The following is a 9,524-nucleotide window of genomic DNA, read 5'->3' as shown; positions in this document are numbered from 1 at the left end:
CTACACATGTCAGACTAAAAGTCATCTTTGGCTTTTCCCTTTCTATACAGATTCACTCTGCGAGATGGCCTTGCTCATCTCTCCTAACGACCAGGAGATCACACGGATGTACACCACCAGGCTGTGGACGATTCCTGCAGCAAGAGATTACTACGGCCAAACCTCTGCCAGCAAACCAAATAACCCAAACTCCAGCTCTCAACATAGACCTTGCACTGTATCATGATATCAGCTTTTCCAAGCCGCTCCAACGGATAATCAATACAGCTACAGTCAACACAGTTAATACACTCAGAATAGATGCAGATAAATGCTGGATTTCCAATTTGTTGTCTGTGATTCTAATAATAGCACACCCAAAGAGAGTGTCTCAAGGTCTATTTATTAGGCTCCTCGCTTTTTGTCGTGCCATTCCCAGGAGCTAATGCCAGCAGGACACAGTTAAGATTGTGCTGGGGAGGGATATTTCTTTTAGCATTTTGTTGCTGACTTCTCAGACATTGCAGTTCTGTGAATATCGGAGTTTTCTAGAAGAGCAGGGAGACCCCACACTACCCGTGCAGCAACAAATGTTCAGAGCACTGAATAATGGTGAAAGAAAGCAGTTCAGTGCACACAGTGCTTTATGGTCACGTAAAGGAGAGCATCCTGTACACAAGGAGATTGCAGTCTAAATGAGGAACTATACAAAGAAGAACAATTAGAAACAGTGAGGGAAGATGGACAAGGCAGTTACCAAATTTAACTGTATGTGGGTCAAACACATCTTGCTTTTTAATCAAATTGGTATCTTGTGTTTAAAGACTACTAGTACTTACTGCAGAAGGCTCAGTCCTGGAAGAACCAGGAGATTTTCAGCCTGGATAGGCTGCGTGGCACATGGGTTTAAGGGTATTAAGAGGCCATAGGCTACACAGGCATCAGAGCACATGAGCAAGTGCTAGCCCCAGGTCAAAGGAAGATGTCTTTTTTCCCATGCGAGGGAGGGCTACCCTCACAACTTGACGTCCTAAGGGAAATTTCCAGTCCTTGCACAGAGTGCAAGGAGTCCAAGGGATGGGGGATTTATCTGGAATTTAACAAAACCAGAATCATGATCAGTTCAGGCACTACCAAAGCCCTGGTAGCATAGTGAAAGGCACCCATCCTGCATCCTACCTAACCAAACATGTCTCAGGGGTGAACTGGACTTCCCAAAGCTTTGCCCGTGCCACACATAAAATGTTGAATGGTGTGGTGTTGCTGTCAGCATCATGAAACAGTCCCACAGTTTCTGGCAGGAGACCCCTATGCAGCAGCCTTGGATAGGATGTTCCAGGCTTTAGCATACTTCAGCCTGGGTTTGTTTCTGCTGATCTTCCCAACAATTTTATCATACGTGCACATCACTGATGCATCAGAGCGTTGTTCAGGCTAGAAAGCCCTTTGCAGGTTTATTTCTACCTTCACTGCATTGTAGCTCGAAGTCTCAGAGAAGCCATTTTGGGCAAACTCATTCAAGAGATAAATCTGTTTCATACCACAAGTAGATCCAGCCTGCCTCCCCTCTTCCCTTTTGTATAAAACCTTGCAGCACCTACGTCCTGCTCGTACCTGTGCAGGGGTGGGGAGGGAGAGATGGCCAGGTTACCTTCTGACCTGCATGACAGGGGCTTTTTGCCTTTTACACGTGAGATGAAGGGGCTCGAAGGCCGAATCACTGAAGCTGAATAACGGTGGCTGTAGGCCCGGTCCCCCGCTGCATTGGTTACGGGAGGGGGTGCTCCCGGTGATGTACCAGTTCACCACTATGGAGCAATCCAGCATCTCCCCCCCCCCGTGCGCTGTGGGGACAGCGATGGTATTTTTTCTTTCTGCCTGGCTTTTTCCCTTGCCCTCGCCATCAGAGAGAGGAAAGGGAGGCAGGGTATAATGCAGGGATGGGTCAGACTCACCCTCCGCAGCCCTGTCTGTAATGACTGGTGGCAGAGCCCTCGACTGCGTACGCTGGCTGGTGCCAGCCCACGGTGGGTGAAGGTCCGACTGTGTTGCCCTGACAGTTGGAGGGGACAGGTTGTGGCAGACGGGCATGAACTTGCAGGGCAGGCGAAAGTGAGGGGTGCTCACTCACAGCTGACAGCGCTTAGGACCACCCTGACCTCTCCTCTTTGACAAATCGGGCCTCGGCTGAGCTCCACTGCAGTCACTGGAATTACAGATGGTGAGCTGCACATTTTGATTTATATCCTGTGAAGTTATAAGCTGGCTCCCAGCACATCTGGCCCCATTTTGGGTTGAGAAGATAGGACTTTAAAAAGCCAATAAAATAACTATTTGCTGTGAGATGCCCAGCCGGACAATCTTCTGCTCATCATGATTTCCTTCATGCAATGCATTGGGAAATCTGTTTGAAAGCAAGACTTTGCCGCGGTCGTTAGCAGTTCCTAGCCCTTTAATTCATCAGAGCACTCACAGGCACCTGATGAGACCGCAGCAGAGCTGGGCTAAGGCATCCCCAGGGCTCCAGGTTCCCTGACCAGTGCTCAGCCCCTCTTCCCTCTGCTCTGGTTGCCCTTTGGCGCAAACCCCCAAACCCCGGCAAGGTGCTGTAGGGCAGAAGAGACAGCAGAAGCTGGGGAACTTACCACCACAAGGCGGGGTTCGGTCACATCGGGCTGGGAGATGGAGGCGGATGTCGAGTTTGCTTAGAAATAAATAATCTGTGTGTAAATATTCTTCTTAGCCATTAGTCTCCTCTCCTGTCTTGCCTAGCGGAAGAATTAAAAACATTTGGCAGCTGAGAGCATTTGCTACAAACCTTAAAAAAACCCCAACACAGCACCCCCAGAGCCAGTTAAGGCTCGAGCCTGAGTATTGCTAACATCCCCCTGGCTTTGGCGTTGCCACTGGCATCACTTTCTGTGGAGTTTGGGAGCAGGATTAGGCTCCCCGACTCTCCCCCCCACACCGCTTCAGCAGGAGGGAGCCGCAAAGAGGCCACAGGGGCATTTTAGGCCCCCACCGCTCCTTCACGCCTCCCCGTTTCCCTGTACACCAGCCCCACCGCCCAGCTCCCCCGTCACTACCCGTGTATTCTCCAGCAGCATTAACTTATGCACACACCATTCACCAATTGTTCAGCATTTTTGTCAATGAAGGCACATTTTATGAATTAGAAGAGCACATGCCCCCTTGTGGCTTCCCTTCGCTCCCTGCTCCACGCCGCCAGCCCCCCCCTCCTGCACCCCGGCAGGGGCACCCCGGCAAGGGAAGGCTTCTGCTCAAACCTGCACATGGGTTAAAAATAGCCCACGGCACCCCCGAAGAGATGGCCGGTGCGTTTGAATGATGAGCTGAAAGGACAACGTGCAAGAAAAAAAATAAAGGGAAAAGAAAAAAAAAAAGAAAAAAAAAAAAAAAAAAGCAGTTGCTTGAGGAGTTAAGGGATATTTATTTCTACAGGGTTTTAAGAAGGGTTTAGCTAATTGAATCGAACTGAAAAGCAAGGCAGCTGAGACATACGCAGAATGCAGTCCCCTGTTCATCCGTGGAGCAGGTACCGCACAGCAAATGGCTCCTGCCTGACCTATATGGCTCAGGCACCAGCTAGAGAGCACGACTGGAGCTGATTGTCCACAGCCTTTTCTCCCCTCACCCCTTCCAGTCCCTAACACTGGATTTTCTGGGGTCGGCTATGGTAGGAAGCACCATTTTTACTGAGAACCGAAATGAAGCCCGTGACCTAACCCACAGAGGGAATCCTGAGAGGACCTGGGTACAACACTTTGATTTAGGATATACAAGACAAGAGTACACCCACCAGAGACGAGGCAAGACCGACAGGGCTGAACCTGCCCACAGACCTCATTTACAGTGAGGGTCACAGCCTGCAGTTGTTATTCGCAGCAAAACCCAAGGAGACAGAAGCCAGAACAAAGCCCCCCAAAGCCAGCGACAGCCCCGGCGTCACAGGCTGCGGGATTACGGTCTCTGGGATTGTGGCTGAGATCAGAAACTGGGAATGCCGGGGCTCCCATCCCAGCTGCCGCATCTCTCCTTTCCTAGGCAAGTCTCTGTAAAAGGAGTAGTTAGTTCTCCACCTCCTGGGGGCTGTGTGGCTGAATTATTGATGGTAGAAGGTGAAAAGCAATAAACAAGAAATCAACCAAATTGCTAGCATGAGGGAAGAACAGGTATTAATATAATTACGAAAAATAAAAATCTTTGTTCCTGCAAATGTGGAAAGGAGTGCAGTCTCATGGTTACCAGAGGCAAGGAGAGGCAGGACTCCCGAGCTGCCACGTTGGTGTGTGCATGGCAGCCTGTTTGGCTCGGACTAAATGCTCGGATTGGTTTGGTCTTTACTTGTGGTTGCACATTCTTTGATCAGGGATTTCCAGGACACTTCTGGGGGAGTGCCTAGCAGTGTGGGGCCCACGGACAATCCTGTGAAGAGATAGGATGCCAGACATAAAACACACACACAAACACACACACACACACACACAAACACGCACACACACTTGTACCTGTGTACGTTTGCGACTCCTTCCTGCGTAACTATCTGTCTACATCATTAAAAACATTTTGGGGTCAGCACCTTACCTTTATGTCTGTACACACGAGGACCTCGATCATGATTAGGGCCTCTGAGAATGGACATAATAAGAGTTTAAAAATACATATGGTAGTGGGTGTTATGAATGACCTTTGTTTCTTCTGCCTTAGACAGAAAGCCTTGTTTTTCAGTAAGCCTAACACGGTCTTATACAGCTTGTGGGATTTTTTTACTTCATGTGGCTGTCAGTTTAAAATACTCGGGTGGAATATTTAACTTGAATGCTTTCCACCTTCTCCTCCTGCCCTTTGCACGAACCGACACAGGTTTCTTTTCCTGAGTGAGAAGAGTCTCTAATATAAACTATGGCAGCTAAATCTGTGTATTCTCCTTCACAGGTCTCGATTCAAAATATTCAGTCTTGCAGAGAAAGCCCCTACACACACAGGGAGATCTAGAGCAGCCAGTAAACTAGATCATCTCTCTTTCCTCCTCAGGAATGCAGAGGAAGGAAGCCGCTTGCTAAGATGTCTTTCCTGGAGCCAGGGGCCAGCTCCCCTGGCTCCCAAAAAGAGAAGAGGAGTCAGCATTTGGAGAAAAAATTGTAACCGCCACCTGTTCAGAGGAGAAAATTACCAGGACTGCAACTTGAATTTCTCCTCTATGCTTTTCAAAGGTACAACACGCGAGACGCTCTCCAGGAGAAGGCAAAGATGCTTTTGCCCTGCTGGATTTGGAGCTCCTGTTAGAGACATCTGGTTAGTCCAGTTAGCAAAAGCATGCTAAGGGTCTGATATAGCCCAATATATCTTTGGTTCTCCGTGTTACAGAGAGATAAACTCCGCTAAGTCCCTTGTCTCGTGCCCACTAAATTAATGAGGAAATGAATACCAGGATGCCTCTGCCGAGATACAATTCTTCCCTGATGTTGCTGGTACCTCTTCTTGCCTTGTTTGCCAGCAAAAATGGGGGTGTAGGAGAGAGATCTAGGGATTTTCCCCTCTGTTGCCTAGAGTGCAATAACCCACCCCTTTGAAGGAGAGAACATCTTTTCACCTGGATTTCCTACTGTCCAGGCCTGAGCCCCCACCAGACTGACCTGCTGCAACAGGAGCTGGGGGGGGGGGTGACGGCTAACCCCGAAGGGCGCTGGAAGCCCCCATCAGCACTGCTTGGTTGCTGGGGAGACGTCTAGCCCTGCCACTGCTGGCCAGCACCACTCCCAAGCTTGTTCTTGCTCACCACGTCTGGTGCGGACCAGGGATACGGTCCCCTCTTTGGTTCACCTGGGATGGCCGAGATCAGAGTCCTTGCCCACCCATATGGGGGAAAGTTCCCCTGAAGAGAAAATTTGCTTTCCCCTGCCCATGTCCCCCACACACCTGGTAGTGCCTGAGGGGGTGAAGCTCTCCAGGTCTCCGCGTGGATTCAGCCTTGAACAGGGGGTGGGAGGAAGCTGGCTGGCGACGGGCTGCAGAGCTCTTTGTAGTGACATTATTTCTGCACGATAGAAATGTTGAATCCAGGTGATTGATTCATTTTGGACACAGCGTTAGAAGGGTGGATGGTGAGAGAGCGCCGTATAAACTGGGCAGAGGTACAAGTACGGGGGATAAAACTGTGCTCTCCCTTAGCTGGGTGTAAAGCCCGGTGGGTTCGGAGCGGTCACATTGCCCCAGCTACACCAGCCCACCGACAGCCGGAGCTCTAATTTGGATTTTTCCTGCCCTCCTTTTCAGCCCCTCGCCACAGCGGGGATGTGACTGCCGGAGCCAGGCAGGGCAGTGGCCTGTCACGCCTTGGGAATGACCAGGGGCCCCGGGGCCAGCGGTGGGCAAGTGGGGTGCAGCCAGGTGGGGCTGCGGCGAGCAGCGTTTCCTACCCCGCTGGCTGTATTTACCTTGGGGATCTCAGGGGTTTGTAACGGGCGTCTCTGGAGCTCACTCGCCCCCCAGCACGTAGGGCTTACGTGCTTGTGTTTAAATATAGACTCAAGCTCGCCGAAATCCCTGGGTTTTCGGGGAGGAGGGCAGAGCGAGCCCGCAGGGTGCCATGGGGATGTGGCGGGGGGATGTGGCGAGGGACGTGGCGGGGGGATGTGGCGGAGGACGTGGCGGGGAGCGTGCCGCCGCCGTCACCCCGCGTCCCGGGAAGGGTGGGCTGCGGGCTGTGCGCCCGCACCGGTTCTGTGCGCGGGGCTCACGTGGAGCCGCTGGCGCGAGGTGGCGGTGCGGGGGTGTGCGGGGCCGCGGGAGGCGGGGGGCTGCTGGCGAGGCCTCCCCGAGGCCTCCGGCCGCCCGCAGGGAGCGCGGGCGGGGGCACGGCCAAGCTGTGCCCAATCCCCTTTAAAAATCTGCAGTTTGGTGTCTGACTGGGTTTTATTTCTCTCTCCTGTTCCTCTCTCGCCCTGGAGTTCTGTAGTAGCCCTGAATTAGCATGTCACGTGTATGGCATGTGGAAATGAATCAGGGGCATGTGAGGAGGAGGAGGACGCCTGTGTCTGTGTTTGCATCCAAGGATCTCCTCTCACTCTGTGTTTGCGTAGGTGTCTAGCTCCCTTCTCCCCCCTCCCATCCCTGCCTGCCTCCCTCTCCCTGCCTCCCTCTCATCCCTCCATCTGGCCAGCCCAGCTCTCCCTGCCAGCTCAAGCAATACCTCAGGCAGAAACTGCAGCTTTCCCCCTGCACCTCGTTAGGAAAATAGGGTGGCCCTAGACTCTGGACACACGCTCAGGGGAGAGCGTACACACACATTCCCAAACGTGGGCTCCCTTTCCCGCTCCCCCCCCTTCCTGGATTCTTGCTCCTTAGTCAGCACCTCGAGCCCTGCAGACTGCACCAAGGGCAAGCTCATGAACGCCAACAACAACAAAACACGGCCGCCCGCCGAGCCCCAGCGCCCGCCGCTGTTAGCGGGTGGGTTACCCTCACCCCCTTTTAGGGGAGCTGCCACCAGCACATGTCTGCACAGAAAGCCGGGCGTCAATCAAAGCCACCCACGGGCTGGGATGGGAAACGTCCCCAGTGGGGCTCGGGAAGCAGGCAGGACCCCCCGGGAAGGGGGGCCAGGCACGGCGGGGGGAGCGAAGGCTCAGCTCAGCGAGAGCTGAGGGGACTGGGAAGGAGGCGGCGGAGACCCTCTCCGGGAGTTGCCACACACATGGCACGGCTCTGCCCCTCTGCCCCAGCCAAGGTCACAGCCCAGCACCCCGAAACAGGGGTGGTGCCAGGGATGGGTGCGGAGCGCAGCCTGCACCCAGTCCCCTGCCGCAACAGGCCACACAAGCCCGGAGTCCCCCAGTCCCAGTAACGACTCTCCCTGGACCAGTCGCCCCCTCCCCATGGGACAAACTCCAGTACTGCTCTTTTTTAAACTCCCCTCTGTACTGGGTGAGATGGGATGTTTCTGCACCTCCCAAATCCACTTCCCAAGAGGCAGGTCTCGCTCTGACCAGCTCCCAGGCGCTCCCAGATCCCAGGGTGAGGGTTGCCCCAAGATGGTTTCACTCAAAGCCCCCATCCTAACCAGGGAATAGCTGCCTCCCATCTCCCTCCTCAGATGTCTCCAGAACAATTTTTGATGCTTCCAGCTCCCTGCCAAGCCTCTGGGATGGCTCCCTTGTCCTCGTGCCCTCTGCTCCTCTCCCCCTTGCCCACCATGCCCTTCACATACCTCCTCTGCTCCGTTCCCTGCCCTTCCTTGTCTTCCAGGCTTTCCTTTGCCCTCCTCTCATCGACCAGGGGGCCTGTGCCCTGCCTTACCCCATGGCCTGCCCCGTCCCGACCCCCCCGGGGGCTGCTGCTGCTGCTGCTGGCAAGGTGCAGCCTAGTGTGGCGAGAGGCTATAAATAGCTCCGTAAGCTCCGCTCTCATTGACACCGTTTGGACAGAGGATGGAAAAATAAACAAAGGAAACTCCGTTCGAGCCAGGCTCCAAGTGGCAGCCACATTCCTCGTGCTAAATAATAACAGATTTTCCACCAAGGTGTGTGGGTAATATACAGTTTGGCATGGGAAGGGGGGGGGGGGGGGGGCAGAGATAAAGGGAGCAGGAATCAAAACAAATTATACACACCCAGTGCATGTCAATATTTTGGTCCTTCTCATTCTGCCCTGTAGTAGTTAAGCACACGCAGATTTCCTATATATAGAAAAGGGTATATTTTTAAATACTCCGAGATGGATATTGTTTCCATTAATAATGGTGGAGCACATTGGAGGAGGCAGACCTGGCAAGGAGCTGTCGAATGTTGCTTTAGTGACATATAGAGGCCTGAGAGATAAAGGACAGGGCAGGAGCAGAACAAATATTTTGAAATCAAGCAGTGATTACCCTGAAGTTTGCAGTTGTGTTGCTATTTTTACACGGGGGGCTGTTTGCACTGGGAGATTATTCACAGTTCCCTGGTGCGGAGACACAGGCAGTGGGAGAAGAATTATATTATCAAGGGTTTATTTTGTTTCGTGTTTTTTCCCCCTTTTTTTTTTTTTTTTTTTTAATTGACGACAGAACATACACTGCAGCAGAAAGCTTCATCTCAGAATGGCTGAAAGCAGGGATGGACACACAAAAAAGTAGCATTACCAAATTCTCGATGCTAACTCAGCCTGGCTTAGGAAGGGCAGTGTCCGCATTTTAACAAAATCCTTTTTTTTCCCCCTCCATCCTGTCCTTCCCCAAATAACCTCTCCCAATCTCAGTATTCCCACAGGGATTTTAATAGTGAATTTTCATTTATGTTATGGGAGGAGGTAAACAACCAAATAAGATCTGCACCATAACATGCTAGGAGCTATACATGCTCGGTATTAAGGGACTGCCCAAGAAGCTTAATATGTGAAAATAAGAGAAAGAGAAGAAAAAGACAATAATAAAGGCAAAAGGAAAAAACCGTTTACACTTGCTTTATAGCTGAGTAGATGAAAGTTGGGTGATCCACCCAAGGCTATAGAGGGAGTCTGTGGCATTGCTGGGATGCAAAGCCAGC

General features: G+C 52.2%; 1 long non-coding RNA gene across 1 annotated transcript; it reads right to left on the bottom strand.

The window, feature by feature from the left end:
- Nucleotides 1–387: 387 nt before the first annotated feature.
- On the bottom strand, nt 388–8,349 carry LOC141961782 (uncharacterized). Its single transcript, XR_012633834.1, has 4 exons — nt 8,210–8,349; nt 5,920–6,037; nt 2,625–2,747; nt 388–682 (listed from the first exon to the last, which is right to left on the bottom strand). It is a non-coding gene; the product is annotated as an uncharacterized LOC141961782 (long non-coding RNA).
- Nucleotides 8,350–9,524: the final 1,175 nt, after the last annotated feature.

Source organism: Athene noctua, chromosome 6 (genome assembly GCF_965140245.1).
Source record: "Athene noctua chromosome 6, bAthNoc1.hap1.1, whole genome shotgun sequence".
Lineage (NCBI taxonomy): Eukaryota > Metazoa > Chordata > Aves > Strigiformes > Strigidae > Athene > Athene noctua.
Note: the sequence above shows the minus strand (reverse complement) of the source record. Positions and strands in the feature narration are given on the sequence as shown.